Source organism: Cornus florida, unplaced genomic scaffold, assembly GCF_030987335.1.
Source record: "Cornus florida cultivar Cherokee Brave unplaced genomic scaffold, ASM3098733v1 CherokeeBrave_3.0.0_Hap2_Chr07, whole genome shotgun sequence".
Taxonomy (NCBI): domain Eukaryota; kingdom Viridiplantae; phylum Streptophyta; class Magnoliopsida; order Cornales; family Cornaceae; genus Cornus; species Cornus florida.
The window spans coordinates 40,096,706-40,119,989 of record NW_026775577.1 but is presented as its reverse complement, the minus strand read 5'-3'; the positions used below and the strand labels follow the sequence as shown (position 1 = coordinate 40,119,989).

At 38.3% G+C, this 23,284-nt stretch overlaps 1 non-coding gene across 1 annotated transcript; it reads right to left on the bottom strand.

Moving 5' to 3' along the window:
• Positions 1-17,527: 17,527 nt before the first annotated feature.
• Positions 17,528-17,634, bottom strand: LOC132268023 (small nucleolar RNA R71). Its single transcript, XR_009469167.1, has one exon. It is a non-coding gene; the product is annotated as a small nucleolar RNA R71 (small nucleolar RNA).
• Positions 17,635-23,284: the final 5,650 nt, after the last annotated feature.

The following is a 23,284-nucleotide window of genomic DNA, read 5'->3' as shown; positions in this document are numbered from 1 at the left end:
ATGTCATTTATTATGCTAGCAAAACTCTCTGCAATGCCCAATTGAACTACAGCACCACTGAAAAAGAATTGCTAGCTGTGGTGTACGCCTTGGATAAATTTCGCTCTTATCTTCTTGGCTCCAAGGTCATTGTCTTTTCAGATCATGCCGCTCTTAGGCATTTGTTAGCGAAAAAAGAGACAAAACCCCGTTTAATTCGATGGATCCTCTTACTTCAAGAGTTTGACATCCGGGACAAAAAAGGGACCGACAATGTTGTCGCCGATCATCTCTCTCGCTTACTTATTAAGAAATCTTCAGAATTCGTAGCCATCCGTGATTCCTTTCCGGATGAGCAACTTCTTCAAGTTTCACATTCTACTCTTCCATGGTTTGCGGATATTGTCAATTATCTTGCGGTTGGCAAAATTCCAGCCCATTGGTCCAAACAAGAGAGGGACCGATTTTTCTCCCAAGTCAAGCATTTCTTTTGGGAAGATCCGGAACTATTCAAGTATTGCCCGGACCAAATCATCCGGCGATGTATTCCTGAAACCGAGGCCACAAGCATTTTAAATTTTTGCCATACTCTTGCTTGTGGAGGCCATTTCAGTGCCAAAAAGACCGCTAACAAAGTCCTTCAAAGTGGATTCTTTTGGCCTACCTTGTTCCGGGATGCATACAATTTTTGCAAATCCTGTGAACGATGTCAAAAACTTGGATCCATGTCCCGAAAAGACATGATGCCCCTCACCAACATTTTAATTGTTGAAATTTTTGATGTGTGGGGGATTGACTTCATGGGACCATTTCCATCTTCTTATGGCTATGAGTACATCCTTGTAGCAGTGGATTATGTGTCTAAATGGGTCGAAGCCGCGGCTACCAAAACCGATGATCATAAAGTCGTGATCCATTTCATTCAGTCTCACATCTTTAGTCGTTTTGGTACGCCCCGAGCAATCATTAGTGATGGCGGATCTCATTTCCGAAATCGTTATCTAAAATCCGTCCTTGCTAGGTATTGAGTCATTCATAAGGTTGCTACACCTTACCACCCTCAAACGAGTGGTCAAGTAGAGATTTCTAACCGGGAGATTAAGCACATTTTAGAAAAAACGGTTAGACCGGACCGCAAAGATTGGTCATTAAGGCTAAACGATGCGCTTTGGGCTTACCGGACAGCTTATAAGACACCCATTGGCATGTCACTATATCGACTTGTCTTTGGCAAAGCATGTCATCTCCCGGTAGAATTAGAGCATCGTGCTTATTGGGCAATAAAAAGGTTCAATTTTGATCTCAAACAAGCCGGCTCTAATCGTGCGTTGCAATTAAATGAACTTGAGGAATTGCGTAATGACGCGTATGAAAGCGCAAAAATTTACAGGGCAAAGACTAAAGCTTTTCATGACAAACACATCGTCAAAAAGTCTTTTGCCTCGGGACAAAAGGTCTGGCTTTTCAATTCCCGCTTGAAACTCTTTCCCGGTAAACTCCGGTCAAGATGGGATGGTCCATACATTGCCACTACCGTCTTTCCTCATGGAGCAATCGAACTTCATGATCCTGCAAGTGGATCACTCTTTAAGGTAAATGGCCAAAGGCTTAAGCCCTGCATTGACGGCACAATTCTAACCCGAAAAGTTGAGGAAGTCCTCTTGACGGATCTAATTTATGAGGATTAGTGCCTGCTCTAGCTTTGTCTAGCTATCGACATTAAATTTAGCAACTCAAGGGAAGAAATTCTTTCAATTTCCAAGCTTCCTTTTCTTTGAAATTGCTCGTGCCTTGCAAATTTTCTGGGAAACGGTGTAGAATTGCCAAAATTTAACTTTCTCTGGAATTATCTTGACGTGTGTTCCACATTTTTTAGACTGGCTTCTTAGACCTTCTCAACTCTTGTTTTCATTCCCGGAAGTTTCCGGCTCTATCAAGCAATTTTCTCGGACTCCCGACATGGCACTCACATGCATAGCCTCTCATCTTCAATGCATTGTTGAAATGTTCTTAAACTCATCCATGCATTGTGGGAAGTGCAAAGTTTGAAATTTTTTTCAATTTGATCAATGCAGTAGCAAGATGTTGCAAAGTCTAACAAATTATCCATCCATGCATTGAATTGGAATAATGTGCCAAGTTTCAAATTTTCCATGCATGGCTTGAATTTAGGACTGACATGCAAATTTTCAAAAATTCTCTATGCTTGAAATATTCATTTTTGAGAATTCCATCCATTTTGCATCATGTTGCAATGCTTTAAGCTTCAAATTTTCTTTTTGAAAAATTTCGTCCATTTTGCATCATGTTGCAATGTATCACGGCTTAGAAAGTTTTCCATTGGCTTTTATAAAAAAAAAAAAAAAAAAAAAAAAAAAAAAAAAAAATTAATAATAATAATAATAATAAAATAAATAAATAAATAATCATTAATCAACTCATTCTATATATACATATGTTTTTCATCATCATAATCATAATATGATGCACAGTTTATTCATGCATGCAAAGGACCTTGCATTGTATTAAGTTCAGGTTTAAGATCTTGCATTGCATGAAATGGTCAAGAAATGTTAGAGTTCAGGTTCACATGTTGCATTAAGGCATCATTGCATTGCATTCATGCATTGTTTTAATCCTCATGCAAGCTTTGAGTGCTCCAGTTTTCCTCCCAAGCTTCATTCATCCGAACTCCTCCTCCCCAATACTCAAGCCACTGCATGCAACAGCTTGATCGATCTTCAACTGCCCTCAGAAAGTTTGCACTCAAATGCACTCATCAGTTGAGCTCCCTGTCCAGGCTTCGAGCACTCGAAGTTGAACTTCGAGTGCTCGAACTTCTCTAAACCAAAGACCCCAAATCTCTGCCTTACTTTCGAGCAATCCCAACCCCATTCCGAGTGCCTCAGCTTCTTAACCCACCTCACTGCCCAAATTTCGAGCACTCGAAGACCAAGCTTCGAGTGCTCGACCTCCATCAACAAAACCCACCCCATCCCATGCAGCCCACCTTCCACAACCCACCAACCTCAAACCTCCAGCATCCAGCTCCATGCCCTGCATGCAAGCCCATGCATGCATGCTCCTCAACCAGCCACCTCTCCACTCTCTACCATCCACCCTCCAACCAAAAGCTCACCACCCTAACCCACCACACCTCCCCACCCCAGCATGCAACCCATGCATGCTCCATCACCTCACACCATCATCCAACCATCCAAACCACCCTCGAACTTCACCACCCAAGGCATCCTTGCATGCATGCAAGATCCATGCATGCATGCATGCAAACCACTCTTAACTCTCGCCCTCCCAACTCTCGGTTATCCCAACCTCCATCCCTCCTTACACCCACATCCCCCCACCCAACTCCCAAACCCAAGCACCCTAACCACACACCACGCATGCATGCGACCATGCAGGTGTCACCACAAACCAACTACCAACCTCGCCACCTCACCTCTCACCACCATGGAGGTGCATGCGTGCATGCATGCAAGCCCCATGCATGCATGCACCACCTTTCTTCCTCCCACATCCAACCCTCATACCCACTTCCACCCTCCCTTGCTCGAACCCCCTCTCAACCCCAGCCCACACCAACTACAAAACCAACACACCACCGCACCCCATCAAGCTCACCACCCTAACCCACCACACCAACCCACACCCAACCCTCTCTGCCAAATTTTCGAGCACTCGAACCCAAGCTTCGAGTGCTCGCAACTGCTTGAGTCCTCTCACCCCTCGGCTCCCATCTCTCTGCCCCATTCTAGAGCACTCGAAGTCCAACTTCGAGTGCTCAAACCAAGCCCCCCTCTTTTAAACACCACCTCTCGCCCCAACCACAAACCAATCCCCACCCCACCACCTTCCCCCTCTCGGCTGCAAGCCAAACCAAGCCCCCACCCTCCTTCCCCACCTCTTCCACCACCCTCGGCCACAAACCCCCCACCACCTTAACCCACCATCACCACCACCCCACCCACCTAGGATAGAGTCCTTCTTGCTCTAGGCTACACTCTCCCTCAAGGTATGCCTCTGCTACCTTTTCTTTTCACTTTCTTAGTTAAGTTGTTGTGATCATATTGAGGAGTATGGGAAATACTTTTAAGGAGGTTTTATGGTGCTGTTGATGTTGCTCTATGCTAGAGCCTTGTTGTGTACAAAATTTTTGGGTTTCATCCTCCACCCTACTCATTTTCACCTTCTCCTTTTTGTGGTGCACGCCAGGTGTTCGCTGAAATTCCTCAACCAAGTCCACCTCTCTAAATGTCTCGTGCCGGTCCTTCTCGCCCTCCTAGACCCTCTTCGGGTGCCCGTGCTGTCACTCGTGAGCAACCACGTGATCCTTGGGATCGCAAACAACTCAACTACGAACTCTCATTTCCGCTCACGGATGCCTTTTACATTCTACCCACAACTTCGTGGGCTGTAGCCAAATTGACTAACCGACGTCTGCAACACATCTGCGCACCCCTTGCTAGGGTTGCCTACCCCCGTGTAGTGCGCCTCTTCTACCAGAATCTCCAATGCCCTGAAGAGCCACCCATTTCTTTCACTACATCCATTGATGGCACCACCTATGCTTTCACTATGACTGACATCATTCAGGTTTCTGGTTGCCCCATTGAGTGCCCCGATGACATTGTCAATCGTGAAAATCTCCCTTTATATGAGGAGCCGGATACATTAACTGTGGAGCAGATTGCCGCTGCCATTTGCACTATTGACGATCCTACTAGGCCCTGGTCTTTTATCCGCAAAACCAATCTTCCGGAACGCCTATGGTTCATTGACACTGTCTTCAAGCACAATGTCTGCCCTTTGGTGCATAGCATCGAGTGTCGGGGCCTCCTTCTGCAAGCCTTATATGCCATGGACTAAGGCCAATGGTTCTCCATCCCAGAGCTCATTTGGACCACATTTATGAAGTTTTGGCATGATGCTCATAATACACGGGTTCCGCGAGTTGAAAATTGGAAATTGCCTTTGCCGTTTTTCATCACTTGGCTCCTTCAGCACAAGGGTTTCGTTGTTCCTCCCCATGAACCAAAAGGCGAAAAGATTAAAATTTTTACCCAGCGCCGGTGGATCAATGTTCTTAGCCATTCTAGTACCCCTCAGCCTCCTCCTCCCCTGTTCATCCACGCTCCTCCTCCTCCTCCTTCTGAGGATGCTTCCACTGCAGCAGCCGCTGCAAGGGTAGAGCCTCCGGTCGACTCTCACCAGGACCAGGCTTTCATCCGGGCTAGCATTGCAGGTATTCATGAGCGACTGGATCGTTTTGAGAATTCTTTGTCCGCGTGCACTCAGACTCTGTGTAAGACTTCTTCACGTGCCGAAGAAGATCGTCGTCTTGCTGCTGAAGACCGTCGTGTTGCAGCTGAGGAACGTCGTTTGGCTTCCGCTGAACGGCGTAAGACTCAATCTCTCCCCCATTCCATCCTCGCTCGTTTACCCTCTGGACCATAGCTTGTTGCGAGTGTGGACCTTATCTTTTTGTTTCATATGTAACTATTTCTCTTGTATCTTTTGTTTTCCTTTTGAACTGTAAGAATTTGCTATGTATAGGTTGCTCTAGTCGATATGATCCCTGTACAGCTCTTTTTGTAATCCTGTAAACTCTTTTTGCAATGCAAATTCTTTCTGTTCTGTTAAAACTTTCGGTACATTCTTTTTCTGTCTTTATGCTTGTGCTATTAATACTGTTTGTGGTTATTTCTTTTTGTTCTTCGTGATGCTCTCCAGGTTGCGCAGTCCAATTCAAGTTTGGGGGTTTTTGTATCAAAATGCCGTTTCCTCCCCCTGGGTATTGTTGTTCCTTTTTATACTCTTTGTCATTTTTGTCTCTAACTTGCCTCCATGTCCCACATTGAAGACACTGTGTAGTTTAAGTTTGGGGGTGCATCAAAGCATTCTTGGCATATTTTTGATTTCATAATTTTTACTAAGCAATGATGGTATAACTTGACACTTGTCGGAGATGAAACATATGTTTAATACCTTGTGTATAGAACCAATTGAAATTTTTGAAAATAAAGAAAAATTTGAGTTGAAATGATCATGTAGATTCAAATTAGTCTGTATAAATGTTTCAATTAGATTCTTGCTGGATTTACACCCTTATAAGCTTCACAATGCACAGATGCACATTGGAAACTTAACTGTGAGGCATGCAGCTTGATCAACCTTGACCTTGGCCTAGTTAATCTGATTTGATGAACCTGATAGATGAATATCTTTGGCATGATTTAAAAAAAAAAAAAAAAAATGAAAAATGACCAGTTGACGTTCGTAGCCTTTCCAACTCGAGCTATTAAGCCCTTTGGAGTGTCTCTACACTTAACACCCTAAAGCCGTCTGGTTTGGGAGTTGTTGGCCTAACGCTTGCTACAAGGGTTGGTTAGAAAGCTTAAAAGACTTAAACATTGCACGGTCATTCAAAAAAATTGTAATAAACATGGTTAGCTAGAGTTCGTAGCCTTTCCAACTTGAGCTATTAAGTCCTTTGGAGTGTCTCTACACTTAACACCCTAAAGCCGTCTGGTTTGGGAGTTGTTGGCCTAACGCTTGCTACATAGGTTGGTTAGAAAGCTTAAGGGACTTTAGCATTGCACAACCATTCTATGTTTCGCGTATGAGTTGAAATAAATTGTTAACAAGCAACAAATGTTGTCTTGTAAATAAAATCATGCCTTAGGGACCTCATTTAAAGGGGAATTCAATGATTTGAAAACTTGTGCTTTGGAATTGGAAAAGAAAGTAAAAGCCGCATGTTGAGAATCCAATTCACTTTCACTGGAGTTTGAGTTATTTCCATTTAAGAGATGACAATTGAATTATTTATATGGACTATGATGTTGATGCATGCATGTTGAAATGGTTTTTCCTATTTTTTGTATCAATGCTTCATATATGCAAGGTAGTTTTCCCAATGACCCCATCTCCAGTTTTTGTCTGTTTCAAGTTGTATTTGAGCTATGTATCTATCTCATTTTACCATGGATGATATTTTTGTAGTAGCATGCCCATGGTTGTCTTTTCATTATGTTTTTCATTGTAGTTTTGCTAAGGGACTAGCAAAATGTAAGTTTGGGGGTGTGATAAGCGCCGAATATTGTATATTCAAGCGCCCTAAATTACATTAACAAAGTCCAGTTATTAATTATTTTATGTAGATTAACTCCATGTGCATGTTTTTCTGCATTTTCAGGTTAAAGTACAAAAAGGAAGCAAAAATGATGCCTTGTGGAATTTTGAACAAAAAGGATGCCATTTCTGAATTTCTGGCAGCAGTGATCCTGACTTTTGTCGCCATTTTTGACCTAGTAAACTCAAGAACTAGACTTCCATCATAACATGAAAGATTTAGATCTCTGAATCAGCTTTCCAAATCTTCAAGTGGTTCATCATTCGGAGTTTGGAGCAGAGAGTTATGATCTTCGTAACAGAGGTGCGCAGAACTGCCTGGCAGCACTAAAGTACTGCCTTTCTCCCCATTTTCGACCAAACATACTTGAGAATTGGGTCTTCATCAAAACATGAAGTTTTTAAAGCACTGAATTAGCTCTCCAAATCTTCAAACAGATCATCATTCGGAGTTCGGGGCACAAAGTTATAGCAGTTTTACCAAAATAGGTCAGCGCTGAGCAAGAGGAGCATGTTGCACATTGCACTAAGTTAGAGTGCTCGAGATCACTTTGCGAGTGCTCGAAAATCAGGCAGATTGCACTCGGAAATGGCTCAATTTCAGCCACTTGCACATTGGTTTCCTCAATGCCATCTTCCTTCTTTATGAAGTGGTTGGAGGTGTTCCTTGGAGGAGAGAGAGGGTGTTGTTGGAGAATAAAAAGCTACCAAAGGCCACACATTTGCTATCTTTGATCTTTAGCAAGATAGAGGAGAGAGAAGAGAGCAAGGAGAAGGGTGTTCTTGAGTGCTACAGTAGGAGCTCGAAAATGGAGATGGAGTCTTCTTCTTCCTCTTCCATTTTTGTATCCATGGATAACTAAACCTCCATCTAGGGAGGTGATGAAACTCCTCCTTGTAAGCATGTCTAGTTTTTGATTTATTTTGGGGAATGAAATGTGTATTTGACTAGTTCCATAATCTAGAGCATGTTACATAATGTAATGGATGTTTTAATGTTCTAAAGATCATGTTGCATTAAATACTCTTGTCTTAGATGATTTAATCTCATGGTTGTATGGCTTGTAGTTTCATAGTGACAATGGAGCTAAGACTATGGAATGGTTTTAATGGCATGATTTTGAGTAGCTTGTTAATTCATTGCTTAAGAATTTCTTTTGATGAATTAACCTTGTGACTTGTTATCATGTGCTCTCATCAATTGGTTACTTGTTTGACAATCTCTAGCTTAGTGAGCATGTTGAGGATTGCACCATAGTTTAGGTAATTTAAGCATGTAGAGCTTTGATAGGTTGTTCTTACATTTTAATTAATTGAATTTCTTAAAGATGATATAGTAGTCATGAATTGCTATTCATCAAGGTCATTTCTACATTAATTCCCTAAATCAATCATATAATTAGCTTGTGTAGAGGTTTGGAGTGGATTCACTTCCCTAGACTTCCTTCTCTAAATCTTCTCTTTTAATCTCCTTCAATTTATTGTTGTATGCATTCTGAATTTGTAGTTAAGTGACAACAAACACAACCTCTATGAACACCCCTTCATCATCTTAAGAATGACTCTAAACACTTAGGTTGCCTTAGACTAGCGCAGTCCCAGTGGTTCAACTTACCCGACCAATAGCCCTATTTTACAATGATTCGTGCTATTGCGAAGGTTGATGTATGATTGACCAACCGATCACTGGGCCTTAAGTAATAACCCTATTAAAGCCCAATAGTTCACAAAATAAGCCCAAACAATAAGAAAATCCTATAATGTTGCCAAGTCTTGGGGGATCGATCCCCTACCCTGGGGGATTGATCCCCCAGAGTTGGAAATTTCCTTTAAGCCCTATTTAGCTCCATTTTGGCCCTGAGCTCATTGGTTTGCTTCTTCATCTTTGGGAACATCATCAAAGGCCTGAGATTGACCGCTTTTGAAGAATAAACACAGTATACGAGCAATGGGCTGCAACCTCCTTTTTGTCATTTTCTAAGCTTTTCTGAATATCTTTGCTTGACTCCAAAAAGGCTTTAGTGAACCAAAATTAGCTCATTTTAACTTTATTACCCTGAAATACACCTAAACATAAATTAGGACTAAAACATGAAATTAAGATAGATGCAAAGACTGAAATACCCTAGTTTAGGTGCTGAAATGTTTAACATTTAAGCAGTTATCAACTAGCTTATCTTTGGGTGTGGGTGGGGTAAGTGTTATCTCTATGACACAATGTGTTTTAAAGACGTGATGGTTGTGAACCCACCAGAGCTCCAGAGTTAAGCGTGCTTAACCTGGAGTAGTACCGGGATGGGTGACCCCCTAGGAAGTCTTTGGTCCAAGGGAGCCAAAAGTGGATAATATTGTGTCTGGCTAAAGTAAAGGTCATTAGACTTCTCTTAGAGACGAGAAAGTCCAATGGCATCCTTTAAAAAGATGGGGCAAAAGGACTTCACCATAATCCAAATATCCTCTTTGAGGCCACTAATCAGGGTGACCTTGAAAATTTTATCAGGAAGACCATCAATTCACTAAAATTGATTATGATAAGCTACAATAGTGGCTATTTGACATAGCTTAGACAACTCACCCTCTGGATCCTCATATTCAGCTGGTTTGAACCTCTTCTCAAGTGCTTGAACAAAGGTCGCCCAATTTAAAAGCTCGTTTGCATGTTGTAAGTATTTAAAGTATTGGAAAGCTGCACGCTCTTAGTGAAAAGAGGCATATAAAAGGCACTAGTGAACAAGAATTTGATATAGGAGGAAATATTGGTTTTCCAATAAAATACAACCAGAGGGGTCCTCTAAACCATCATATTTGAATAGATCGATCTATGGACCCTTGTTTCTCATACTACCCATACCATAAACAATCATTCTTTTATTGGATGAACTAACTAATTGTTCTTCCTTCTCTGATGATGGGGCCTTGGAAAACCTTTCTACAAACACATTAAGAGCAACAAGCTGGTGTCGAACTTGATTCATAAAAGCAGAAATGTTGTAGTCAATTCGTTATAGTATCGAGTCGTGTTTGGCTATAGTGTCTGATAGATCCTTAAGACGAGTTTTTAGAATCTCCGAGTCCACCACGGGTCGTAGGATTTTGGCTCTGATTATGTTCCTTAGGACTGGACAACAACTTTATGTTAAGAAATTAAAAAAAAAAAATAAGTTGATAAGCTACTTCTAGGGTAGCCACCTCCACAAGACTTTAAGTCAAATTCATTTGTTGATTTCCTTATTCACTTCCAACTCTTAAATACAAGAAAGATAGAATTGTTGCTAAAAACTCATATTCTCTAGGAAACATAATGTTAGTAACAGACCAAATCTAAAGGAGATAAAAAGAGAGAAAATAAGGTGACTAATTTAAAGGAAAAATAAAGACTAATTACTTCAATAATCAACCCCATTATGTACGTAGCATATATGAACATATATACCATCTCAAACACTGGAAGGAAGAGATCAATTAGAAGTCAAAATTGAATAATTATGGAAAACTTTGCAGCTTCAACATTATGATATAGTATCCACAATCTATTTCAATAGCAGTAGAAGATTAAGCTCTTGATTTCATTATGAGTGGTGAATCAAAAGTTCACAAAAAGGTGAGCAATCTAAAGGTTTTCTTAGTTTTGTTTTAATTCTATTCTTTTTAAAATCCCTTATACAATCACTTTCACGGATTGCAATAGTAAAAACCACTCTTGCTCACCACAACTAAGCCAGAAGCTTGTTGTTCTAGCTGATTACTTAATTCTAACATTTTTAAAAGCATTTGTCTATATCAAGCTTTATATGTTTGATTTCCTTTTTGTTCTTATTTAGTTATGTACTATTGTAGAAAAGGAATGAGAACTTATAGCATTGCTCTCAATTTCATTGTTGACGAGCCCCTTTCTATGTGTTTAGAAAACGAACTTTGTAATGCGAGAGGTCGCTTCGCAAGGTCAAAATATGAATGTGGTTTAGGAAGCCTTTCTAGTCAAATTTACATTTATAAAACCACCACTACAACTAATGAAGTATAGCGAGTAGGGATCATCCACAGAGATTATATGTGTTGGAATTTAATTTCAACTCAAATGTGCCAATTGATTGCAAATAGAGAGATTGGTTGATTAAACTAAGATGCAAGGAAATTAAAATGCAATTAAAATAAACTAAGTTGACTTAGCGATTTAAGAGATAAGAAGTGAGGTCTTGGGGTCCATTGAAATTGCCACCAAGCTTGTTCACCAAACCACACACTTTTAACTAATTGGGGAAAACCTTCTTGTGAACAAAATGCGACTACCAATTGCAATATTAAGCATGAATCATCAAATTCAATAATGATTTGCCTACCTCACTGACAATTAAACTAAGTGTAGAACAACCCATCATACTAGTCATAATTGTAGCATATATCAATCTAGAGAATTATGGAATTTGCAACAATAAGCCATGGAATATCAAATCAAGTAAAGATTGTCTACCTATCTACAAGCATGAATTAAATTATAGAACAACCCATCGAGTATAAGTATAATCTATCAAATTAATTGACAAATCCATCTAATAAAAACCATGTCTAGCCATCACTAGATTCTCAATCAACTACACATAGACATGCAATTAATATAGAAAAACTAGTGTAAAGATCAATTCCTAAATAATCACACATAAGATAACATGTAATCATATAGAGAATTAATAGAAAGAATTAATCCATAAAGATCAAAGGAAAACCAAGATTCATTAAATTCACAAGGCTAAAACACTAATCACAAGATATTATTCTCCAAAAAAATATGAAAGAGATAGAGGTTTAGATTACAAACTTGGGGCTCATCCAAGCCCCAAGGAGAAGTCTAGCCGATCATAAAGGAGGTGGGTGTGATCTTGGAACCCTCAAGGGCAATCCCCAAACATGGCTCCATCTTCTTCCTCTTCTTCTTTGTTGAATTCTAGAGAAAGAGAGAGTGTGTAAATCTTGGGATGTGTTTTTGGTGCCTGCACTCTTCTCTTTTCTTCTAACTCTAATCTCTAACTTTTCTAGAGAGAGAAAATAAAATTACAATGAAATAAAATTGAAAACAAAAGATATTTTACAAAATGGTTCAATTCCCTTTAAATACAAAGTCTTTGGAGTGGTGAACAAGTCAGAAAATAAGCCTTTAAAATATCTAATCCTGCAACTATGTGGTAGGTAGAGTTCGGGTGCACGGGAATAAAATAGCTTGCTGCCAGTGTATTTTTGATTGATCGAAGAAATCCTCGATCAATCGAAAAAATCTTGATCCATCCAAAAATTCAGCATTTTTGACCTTTTTCTGAATTTTTCTAGAATCTTCTCGGAACTTTTGCTTGACTCTAAAAAGGCTATAATGGACCATTTTTAGCCCGTTTAAACCTTATTGACCTAAAATAGACAAAAACATAAATAAGTACTAAAACAGGAAAATAAAGACAGATGAATGGACTAAAATACCCTAACTTAGGTGTTAAAATGCGTCATATTTGAGCACTCATCAATTGTGACTGGTCAATTAGAAGTTCACAAAAAGATGAGCAATCAAAAGATTTTGTTAGTTTTGTTGTTAATGCTAATATACATGGTCTTTGATGATTCTGTTGGAGTAAAAAGGAATCATTCAAAGAGAAAGCAAAAGCGACACAGAAGTTAAGGATGGGGAAGATCTCAGAGAGAGGAGAAAAAACCAAAGGAAAAGACATTATGGGTAGTAAAGGGTTATTTTTGTCATTTTATTTATGAATATATAAGAGTAGAGCACTGAGTACAAATTCTTAATGCCAATATCAGCTCCTTTTGATTTGTTTCGAGTATTTATTTATTTAGTTAAGTGGACTTGCTTTGAGAAAAAAAAAAAAAAAGGAAGAAGAAGAAGAAAAAGAAGAAGAAGAAGAAGAAGAAGAAAAGTGGGCTTGCTTTGAAAAATAATATGAATATTAATAAGATATGTAAATTTTTAGTTTTTTAAGGAAAAACTCTAAAGAGAAATCTCTTAAGTGATTTCATACCTTGAGTCATTGGATCAATTAAACAACCATGAAAGGATCTTGTGCCCAAGCATTTTCATGACTAATAACAAAAATTTCTTTTTATTAACTCATTAAATCTCACATATAATCACATAAATGGTTTAAATTATAATAGAACCTATCAAATTAGAATTTAATCAAATTTTATATTATTGAAAAATGTTTGATTAGATATCTATTTATCGAAACAATCACAGACTTAACATCCTTATGGCCATTGAATTGAGTGGCTAAAACTATAAGTTTCTCCCCCCAATAAGTGTAAGGAAACTAGTTAAGTGAGAACAGTCTCATATGATAGACTCGTTCTGACATTATTAGATAAAGGTTAACAATGTTTTATTTTATAATGTCATTATAATAACCTAAAAATGTATTAATTTTACTTATGCTATGTTAGAGCAATGAATCAATAGCTTGGTTTTGGACTTTGAAGAAATTTAGTTAAAATTCAATTAATTCCAACAGAGCATAAACTATATGAAAGCCCTAAGCTAAAAATAGACCTCAAGTGGTAGGGTTGCTCCCGGTTGTCCTTAGGAGACTTGGATGGGGAGGCCGGAACATATTGTATAAAAGGGATCAAGTATGTCAATGCAATATTTTTTTAAGAAAGATTAAAAATGATAAATAAAACCAACGGTACCAAGCCCTTACTTCTCGAAGGGAGGTAAAGGGTTCAGCCTCTCTGTATTAACAAAAAAAATGCTGAATAAAACTTCCTTAGAATATGGATTTGAAGGTTCAGCATTTTTTTTTTGTAAGGTGTCAATTTTATTTAATTTGGGACTTTTGTGTAGTCCATGCTCTCCTTGAATTAATTAAACTTTATAATAATTATTGCGAGGTGAATCACAAAAAAATTATGTAACTACTGCAATTTCTCTTCAAATATACATATTTGATTTTGATATATATATCTATATATATATGGGGGTAAATTGCATTTAACCTCATTAACTTGTAGTGTATTGTAGTGAAAACCCTATTTAAAAAAATGTTGCCAAAAACCCCCCTCAACTAACTGGGGGAAGTTACTTTCACTAAAATACCCCCACCAAATCAAGGCAGCAATGGGTTTATTGCAATTCTACCAATTGTTTGAATTTAGCTACAATGAAAATGAGTTAAAACCAACATAAGTCGATATTGGGGAAGCTAATATGTATGCACAAACATATATAAAATATATCACTATAATCCATTTATCTTCACAGAAAATATACTCTAATCATTTTAGCAATTGACAAAGTCAGTAGATCTACACTAGGTACAACAAGGGATATTTCTGTAGGTTCGGATATGGTTTTGTGGTTCCAAGCCATAAACGTGCATCCTCACCATATGAAGAGACTTCTAGGAAAATGGCAGAAATTGTTGAGGAAATAAATGTGCGAATGGCAGAGGAAGTAACAAAATTGTTGGAAAAGTTGAATAAAATTGGGGATGTCGATGACTTTTCATTTGGTTTTAAAATGGTTGATAAGTGTTCAAATGTAATGCATTTTAGCTCCTAAGTTAGGGTATTTTAGTCCAATCATCTATCTTACTTTCATGTTTTAGTACTTATTTGTGTTTTTATCTATTTCAGGTCAATAAGGTTCAAATAGGCTAACAATAGCCTTTTAGCTCAGTTTTGGAGCTAAGAAGAAGACCCGGAAGAAGTCAGGAAAATTGCACCTGAAGGATTTTCGATCGATCGAAGGAAGTCCTGATCGATCGAAGATATCTACATTCAATCGAGATTAAGGCGATGCCAACTCAATAGATAAGGTTACTAGGTGTCAAAATATCTTTGCCACGTCAACTTCGATCGATCGAAGTAAGTGTTCGATCAATCAAAGACCTCTTCGATTGATCAAAGAGACTGTTGGCAGTATGCTGTCTAATTCCCGAACGCGCCCAGACTCTGCCAACTTTTGTAGTTGCGAATTTCCACCAATCAAATGCAGTATTTTTGACTTCTTGGCTATTCAAAGAGGCTTGTATATAGATTAAATGAACCAATTTGTAAAAAGTTCCTCTAGTAAATATTTTACTAATTATAAAAATATTTTCTCTCTCTAGAACTAGGGTTTTGGGAAGAAAGTAAGGAGGAAGAAGATGATGCCAACCTTGAAGCTAACCCTTGAGTGCTCCATGGCCACTACAATGAGTGGCTAAATCCTTCTCTTAGGGCTAGAGATAGCCCCTAGGTTTGCTTCTTAAACCTAGTCTTTTGTATATTTTTGGGGATTTTAGTTGTAATTAATGTTTTGACCATGAATAAATATAGATCTTATGATTTTTACATGATTTGTATGGATTAATGCTTTCAATTGATCATTTAATTCTATCCATATGTCTATGTGTGTTAGAATTAGTGTTCATGTGCTTATCTTTAGATTTTGTGAAATTGATGCATGTATATCTGTGTTGATATTATAAATCTAGTAATGGACAAGGCATGGTGCTTAATTGATTACTCTTGTGGTTTATTTGATGGTTCATACTTATTTTTTGATGGATTATGCCACCTCCTTAGCTTAATTAGTTTAATTTTCATGTCATTAACATAGTTGTAGTGTAATTGCTTTAATTTCCTAGATAGGTGAACAATCCATTCTTATTGTTTGATGTTCCATACTTATGAGTGTAAGTAGGACATTTCTCTGGATTTTTATATGTGTATTAATTGTGGTTTAATTGAATGGTTAATGGTCTCATTTGATAGGTTGTGCTACTCACTTGATTGATTGGACAATCTATGCTTTTTTGACATCCATGCTTAGTTTTTAATTGATGACACACACATATATTTTACAACATGAATTTCCCCATTAATTTATAATTGCTAGTGTTTGGTGAAGTGAAACTTAGTGGTGAACTCTATGCCCCAAGACTTTTTTCTTTTACTTTTTTCCATAATTTCTAGATTGTCACTTAATTTGCATTATTTTAATTAAACCATTAGTGTAATTAGCCAAAACAAACCCTATTTGATCATTTGACCTATTAATCCAACATTAATTTTAGAATACCTTGTTTTTCCCTAGGGATGATCCCTACTCACTCTTGTTACGTTTGTAGTTAGGACATCTTAACGGCTATAGCAAAGTTGCTTACCAAGTTTTGGCGCTGTTGCCGGGGATTAGTAACGTCGTATTTGGAATTAATTAGGAATTAGTACTCCTTTGATCTTGTTTTTACTTCATTTTACTTTGTTTACTTGTTGTGTTCGTTCTTGATTGGCTAGGTACTTAGAGCCAAGGAAAGCAAAGCAAGGGAACTTCAAAGCAAAGAAGCAAGCTAAGCTAAGCAAAAAACATAAAAAGGAAAAATATATATATATATAAAATAAAATAAAATTGCAAAGCAAAGCAAGGGAAAAAGTTAAAAATATTTTGAAGTTAATTATGGACCCTTTATGAGCTTTGTTAACTCCTCTTGTTTAGTTAAATCATCGACCAGCATGGAGCCAATTTATTTTCATAGTTTATCGTCGACCTGCGTGGAGGCAATTTATTTCTTGCATTTGTTGAAAGCATAGGAGTATGGGATCAATGTATGTGGAGGTTTGTTGTTGATTGATTTGTTGCAGAGAAGAAGTGTTTGCTACTTGCTATTTGTTGAGTTATTGTTTGTTTTGATTTACATTGTGCATGCATGGTCGTAGGTCTTTGAATCCTACTCTTGTTCCATTGAATTTTAATCTTGAATCAATTATTTGTAATCCAAGGGGAAGGGGTAATTCAAGTGAGTCCATTTCATCAATGGATGACCATAATGAGGACCGTGTGAAAGACCTTGGTCACATAGACCAAAAAGGTATTCTTCACCTTAATGTGCATCAACAACATGATAATATGCAAGTACCATTAGCATTGCCTAGACCTTTTGTTCCATAACAACAAGGCCAAGTTCCAATGGGAATACCAAGGCCATTCTTTACACTGCCTCCACCTTCCGTTGTTCAAGTAAATCATGGGGCTTATGTAGAGCCACCAATTGTGAATCATTCCCTTGCTTTAAGAGACCATTATGTGCCTAATGAGTATAATGCACCAACATGCATTCAACTCCCTCCATTTAGAGCATATCATTATGAGATTAATCAGAAACAATTCAAATGCTTCCCAATTACCATGGGCTACCTAATAAAGAACAATATAAGCATTTGGATGAATTTCTTGAACTGTGTTCCACTGTGAAATACACGGACATGCCGGAAGAAGTTTTGAGGTTAAAACTCTTACCTTTCATCCTAAAGGATAAAACAAAATATTGGCTTAACAATTTGAAACCTTTTTCCTATAACTTCTTGGGTAGAGATGTAAAAAAAGTTCTTAAAGAAGTACTATCCCATGTCAAAAACTAATGCAATGAGAACTTCAATTCGTGAATTCTCATAAGGGGGTAGGGAAATGTTTTATGAGATATGGGAACGATTGAATGATTCTCTTAGGAAATGTCCTCATCATGACATTCCTAAATCGCAATTAGTTCAATACTTCTTTGAAAGTTTGTCGGACAACCATAAGGGTATGGTTGATGCTTCTATGCGTGGTTCTTATTTAGATAAGCATGAAGATGATGTGTGGCGCTTATATGAGAGCATGAGTGAAAACTCAATGCACCGATCCTTGTCATCTAAAAATGGTAGAAATATAGGTGGAAGGAAGAATGTAGGCTTATATCAAGTTAATAATTCTAATGATATAGTTTCCGAAGTGAAGTTGCTATCTCAAAGGTTTGATCAATTTTTTATTAACTAAAACTTGGCCCATCAAGTATCTTCCTCCCCTAACCATACTCATCATCACTCCAATGAATCTTGCATGACTTACTCTAGCGTATTGCATTCTACTTCAAATTGTCCTCATGGATATGCACATAGTGTTGTGTCGGTTTGTGTACCGATTATAATTTATTATTAAACCTCTCGCAATAGTACGAATTAAACTCAAAACATTCGCTCAATTCGGGTTTTAAAGAAAGATGTTTTATAAAATTCAGTTAACTATAACCTATCTGCGGTTAGCATGGCCTATCCACCTGTCTACTCTAACTACTTTAACTACTTTACAAATAATCCATCTTTCCCACGCATAGACTATGAAAACATTCTTTTGTAAAAACATTAGAACACCCTTATATGACCTCTATTCTTATGTCCAGTAGGGCTCCGCCAGATACCATCCAATAAGATAGGTTGAGAATAGAAAACAAAAAGTTATATCTAAGACAAGGTAATAACAGTTTGTAACCTATTTAAAACGTTAAATCCGATTGAGTTGTCTCAATCGCTCATAGTCATATAATCAAAAACATAATATACATTAAAATATCCCAGAGTTAAGAACAATCAAACCATAATACTAGATTGGGTTACATCAGTGCCCTAAGAGAAGAAATAACTACTCATAACGATGCTAAATATCATCTGTGTTGGAGTTATCTCCATCGTCACAGACAACATTTCTCTTCTCAGGATCTTCAGCTTTTAAGGTTGTGAAAACCCTGAAAGCCACCACGCTATTAGCCTTCGAAATAACACTATAAAAAGAACTTAGAATTTTGGACCCCTTCTATCAAGGCTTATGCCTTATTTTATAGAAGAAAATAAGGATCCAATGGGCTTTTAGGTATTCTGGCCCATCTATAGTGAAATACGCCTCAAAAAGGAATAATCTCGTAACTTAAAATCTAATCTGCCATGGAAAGCTCGAGCTTTAAGAAGTCAGGCTTAAGCCTTATGGTTCAGGCTCGAGCTTTAGGAATAAGGCTCGAGCTTCTCTGTATTCATACTCGAGCTTCAAGAAATGGTGCTCGATCTTCACTTTAACACTTAGCTAATTTTCTTCAACTATTTTCTGAAGCGTCTTTTCCTTCAACACTTAGAATATTTTTGGAATTGAAATCTTTTAACATTGCTCGATCCAAGCTTCATGGGCTTGAGCACTAGGTACTAGGCTCGAGCTTTAGGTACTCAAGGCTCGAGCCTTAAGTAATGGTGCTCAATCCTTGAGGTTAGGCACGAGACCTGGGAGTATGGTTCTTTAATAAAAATCAGGTCTTCTACTTCTGACGCCTTGTGCTCGAACTTGAGGGCCAAGGCTCGAGCATCTTTAGGTAAGGCTCGAGCACCCTTAATTAGGGCTCGAGCTCTAAGTTATAAGACTCGAACTTTGGTGCCTTATTGACTTTTCTTCTTTTCTTTGTCGTAATGCTCGAGCCTCAACATTTGGGCTCGAGCTCTGGGGCTTGAATTCTTCAAACTTTACCATTTAAGCCATCGGCTTGCTCTGGATGACCGGCAACGATTCTGTAAGCTTTGATATCATCATAAAGTCCCAGTTTTAACCATTTCTCTAGGAAAGTACCTGTAAACACACATTCAACAGAAATCAGTCTAACTATGGATAGAAGTATCACTTTAGGCCTTAACATACATATATTTAGGGGCTCAAATATACAAATATTCAGTACTCATTACACCCCCAAACTTACATATTGTTAGTCGCTTAGCAATATAGAACTAAAAAGCCTCTTTCATGGGAATCACAGTTACATTTAGCCTATGCAACAAGCCTTTAAACCCCTTGGTTACCCCTAGTGGACAAGTTATAGTCTCGTGAGGGTTTCTAGTAAAAATACCCACAAATTTCTCAAATCAGTGCCTTAACTGCACAGTAGGCTCATTCAAGCCTATTTTCAAATCAAATTATCCCTACAGTTCATTAATTAATTAAATACAACAAGTATAGCTAATTATGTAATCAGAAATACTTTCAACTTCCAATTTTAATTTAGTGACCATGGTCCCCACATGTTAGTTTAATCATTCATTCAATAATCTTAATCTCCAAAACACTTTTTGAAAGTGTTCCTACAATTCAGCGTGTGGCTTACTGTCCATACTTGCATATATTCCTTACTATTCCTCAATTCACAGGCAAACTTTTCAAATTTCAACTCCTAAGGCATTATTATTTTTTTCTATGGGTATGTATATTTTCAAAAAGGATACTGTGCAATGTTCAGGTCTATTAAGCTTTCTAGATCACTCACGTAACAAACTTTCAGCCAATGACTCCCAAACCAGGTCTTAGGGCATTAAGTGTTAAAGCACCCTTAAGGATTTAATTGTTCAAGTAATCTAGGCAACCTAAACCCCTTATATAATAAGCTTTTGGCCAACGACACCTAGACCGTTTTAGGGCATTAGGTCTCAAAACATACCCCTAAGGACTTAATCACTCAAGTAATCTAAGTACAAACCTGAACTTGATCATTTTCTACTTCTTTTTTTCAATATATATATATATATTTTTTCATTCACATTGGTGAAGAATTTTTTCTTTTATTGCATTGCACACATACCAAATTTTTTCTATTGTTTTTTTTTTCCTTTTTTTTTTTTTTTTTCATACATTGGTCATCAAGATTATCAAATCTACTTGCTCATCTGAATCTAACTCAAAACAAAACAAGACTTCCAGTTTTTACCCCACAGAATTTATGCAAGTGTGAATATATGCAAAGTGTAGCATCTCAAAGATCAACATCATTAAATAATAACCATCCTAACAAAGTGGACCACAGGCTACCAACCAATTTAAATTTTTTTCAAGAATTCCCTTTTCACAATATCTTGGCATACAAACCATTTCTAACCAACATTAAACTGCTACAGAATATACGACAATCAACAGACTCAAACTCATGTTTATAACATCAACTATCAAATCATATCCTTGTGTGAGCAAAAACTTAAATTTTCTCCCAAGTACCTTACCACCAAACTTATTGTACACATTGTCCTCAATGTGTGAGAACAAAAGAGAGTAAAACTGATCACCCCTAAACTTAATCTCTAGTACCTGGTAAAATCAATAAACTCCAACACACATCAAAGTATCAAGTATATGGAGTAAAAATAGAGATATGTCATCAGTAACCCAAATAGCAACACAAGGAAAGTATAGGCAAAAATCATGTATATATATAAGCAAGATGAGTACAATGCTTTTAAAATAAAGACTTAGGGCAGATATACATCATATAGAAATAAAAATACAAAAAACCCCTCAAAAGCTAATCCATAGGAGGTAGAGGAGTATCTGTAGATGTGGATGGAGCGGATGGAGTACGGCGCAGTAACTCCTTTAATATGCCCCCTCAGCACTGTCTGTACATCTTGCAACTCGGCCACCCTAGCTTGTAAAACTCTAATCTTAGCCTGAGAAAAACTCTCAGGCTGTGCTGCAGGAGCGGGCCTCCTCCTTTGTGGGGCTTGGCTATTAGAGAGATCCATCTCGTCCTCCATAGCCTCATCAGCATCGTCCTTCTTCTCCTCACCATCCCCTACTATTTCAGCATCAGCAGGGTCGGTAGAAAGAATAGTAGGCAGAGGTGGATAAAGTGAAACATGTAGTATATATGGCGCACCCCTCGTCTTGGCATCTAAGCACCATCGATCCTCTCGGATCTCATCGTCCACCCCCCACTCAGCTTTTTGTGTCTTTGTTATATGGCTAAAGACATTATTCCACTGAGTGAAACGATATTGAGTAAAAAGGGTGACGGTCGCCTCATTCGGGGGTATCTGAACCCCTGAGATCTCCATCTGGCATGCAACTAGCCTAGGAAAATGGATATGATGAGTAAAAGGGCGTCGTGCCTCTCTCATCTCATCGTAGAGCCGGCAAAGCTGCACAAACACTAACTGGGGAATAGACACCCAGTAGCTGGTGTGGAATGCATAGTGTGCATCCACTATCTCTGTGCATCGCCCTATCTTATGTCTGATGGGGTAAGCATTGGCCACTAGGACCATATCAAGGAACCAGAAATGTCGAGGAAGCTGTGACTTCCAGATCATCTCCCAAGTGGTGGATTGCCTCCCCTAGCCCAAAGCTCGGACCATTGCCTCCCTAGTAGTGTCTAGGGGAATTTAAGAAAACCTCCCTTGTAGAGCAGCAGGGCACCTATGATGGCAACCAATAGCCTGAGCAGTAGTCTCGTAGCTCACTGTCAGTTGTACTCCCTCGACAGTAGCTGTAAAGTAGTCTTCTTCATCTTAGGCATCATTGCCCATATGAAACTGTAAGGAGCGGTACAATGCTCGCATCAGCTGGGGATAGGTAATCTGGGCTAGATGCCGTAAGAATCCCGACAGCTGTCGAGCCTGTAGGGCCTCTACCGCCCAAAATGTATCTCGATGATGCTGGAAGTCCTCTATCACAAAATTTGTCTCTTGCTAGATAGTACTGTACCACTAGGAATCATCCAATGCCATCGCCGAAGTCCGAATAATCCGCTACCTCTGTCGTCGCGGCATCGCTATAACTGTCTATAGCCCCGGTATTATAATCAAACAAAAAGTATCAACTCTGTGCCCTAAGGCTCGAGCTTGATACTTGCCGAGACTCGAGCGTAGGATGTTGATGCTCGAGCTTGCTGCAAGCAAAGGCTTGAGCTTCCTGGTCTGCAACCGAAGCAAATTCGTCTAACAATCCTCCAAATCAACCCAAATCAATCCAAATCCACCCCAATACTCCTCCTTAATCACACAACAAACCCCAAACTTCACAAATTTGCCCAAAACACCTCAAATACACCCCAAATCCATGTTCGTCAAACCCTAAGTAGAGCCAAAATTTTTGCAAATTTGGGTGATCGATTCATAATTAGAATGGAATAAAGAGGTTGAAACTAGGTTCCTATGTATTTTGATGTGAGAATTGAGCAAAATATCAAATATATACATAAAATATATACGTATATATATACATATATATATATATATCTATATAACACAATGAAAGAGAAAGTGGAATTCTTACCTCTTGATACGAATTGAAGCTTGAGATGATATAGATGATGAATCAATGAAGATGGAAGAGATTTGGGAGAGAATGGATGCAAGAATACCAAAGGCATGAGGGTTTCAAGCTCGGCTCGAGGGTTTTTTAATATTTTAAAGTACAAAGGCTTGAGCCTCAGGTTTAAGGCTCGAGCATGGCCAATGAAAACCCTAGAGTTAACGATGATGGAGGGCTCGAGCTTAAAGTATGCAGGCTAGAGCCTTTAGTAGCTGATGCTTGAGCCACAAAGTTAAGGCTCGAGCATTG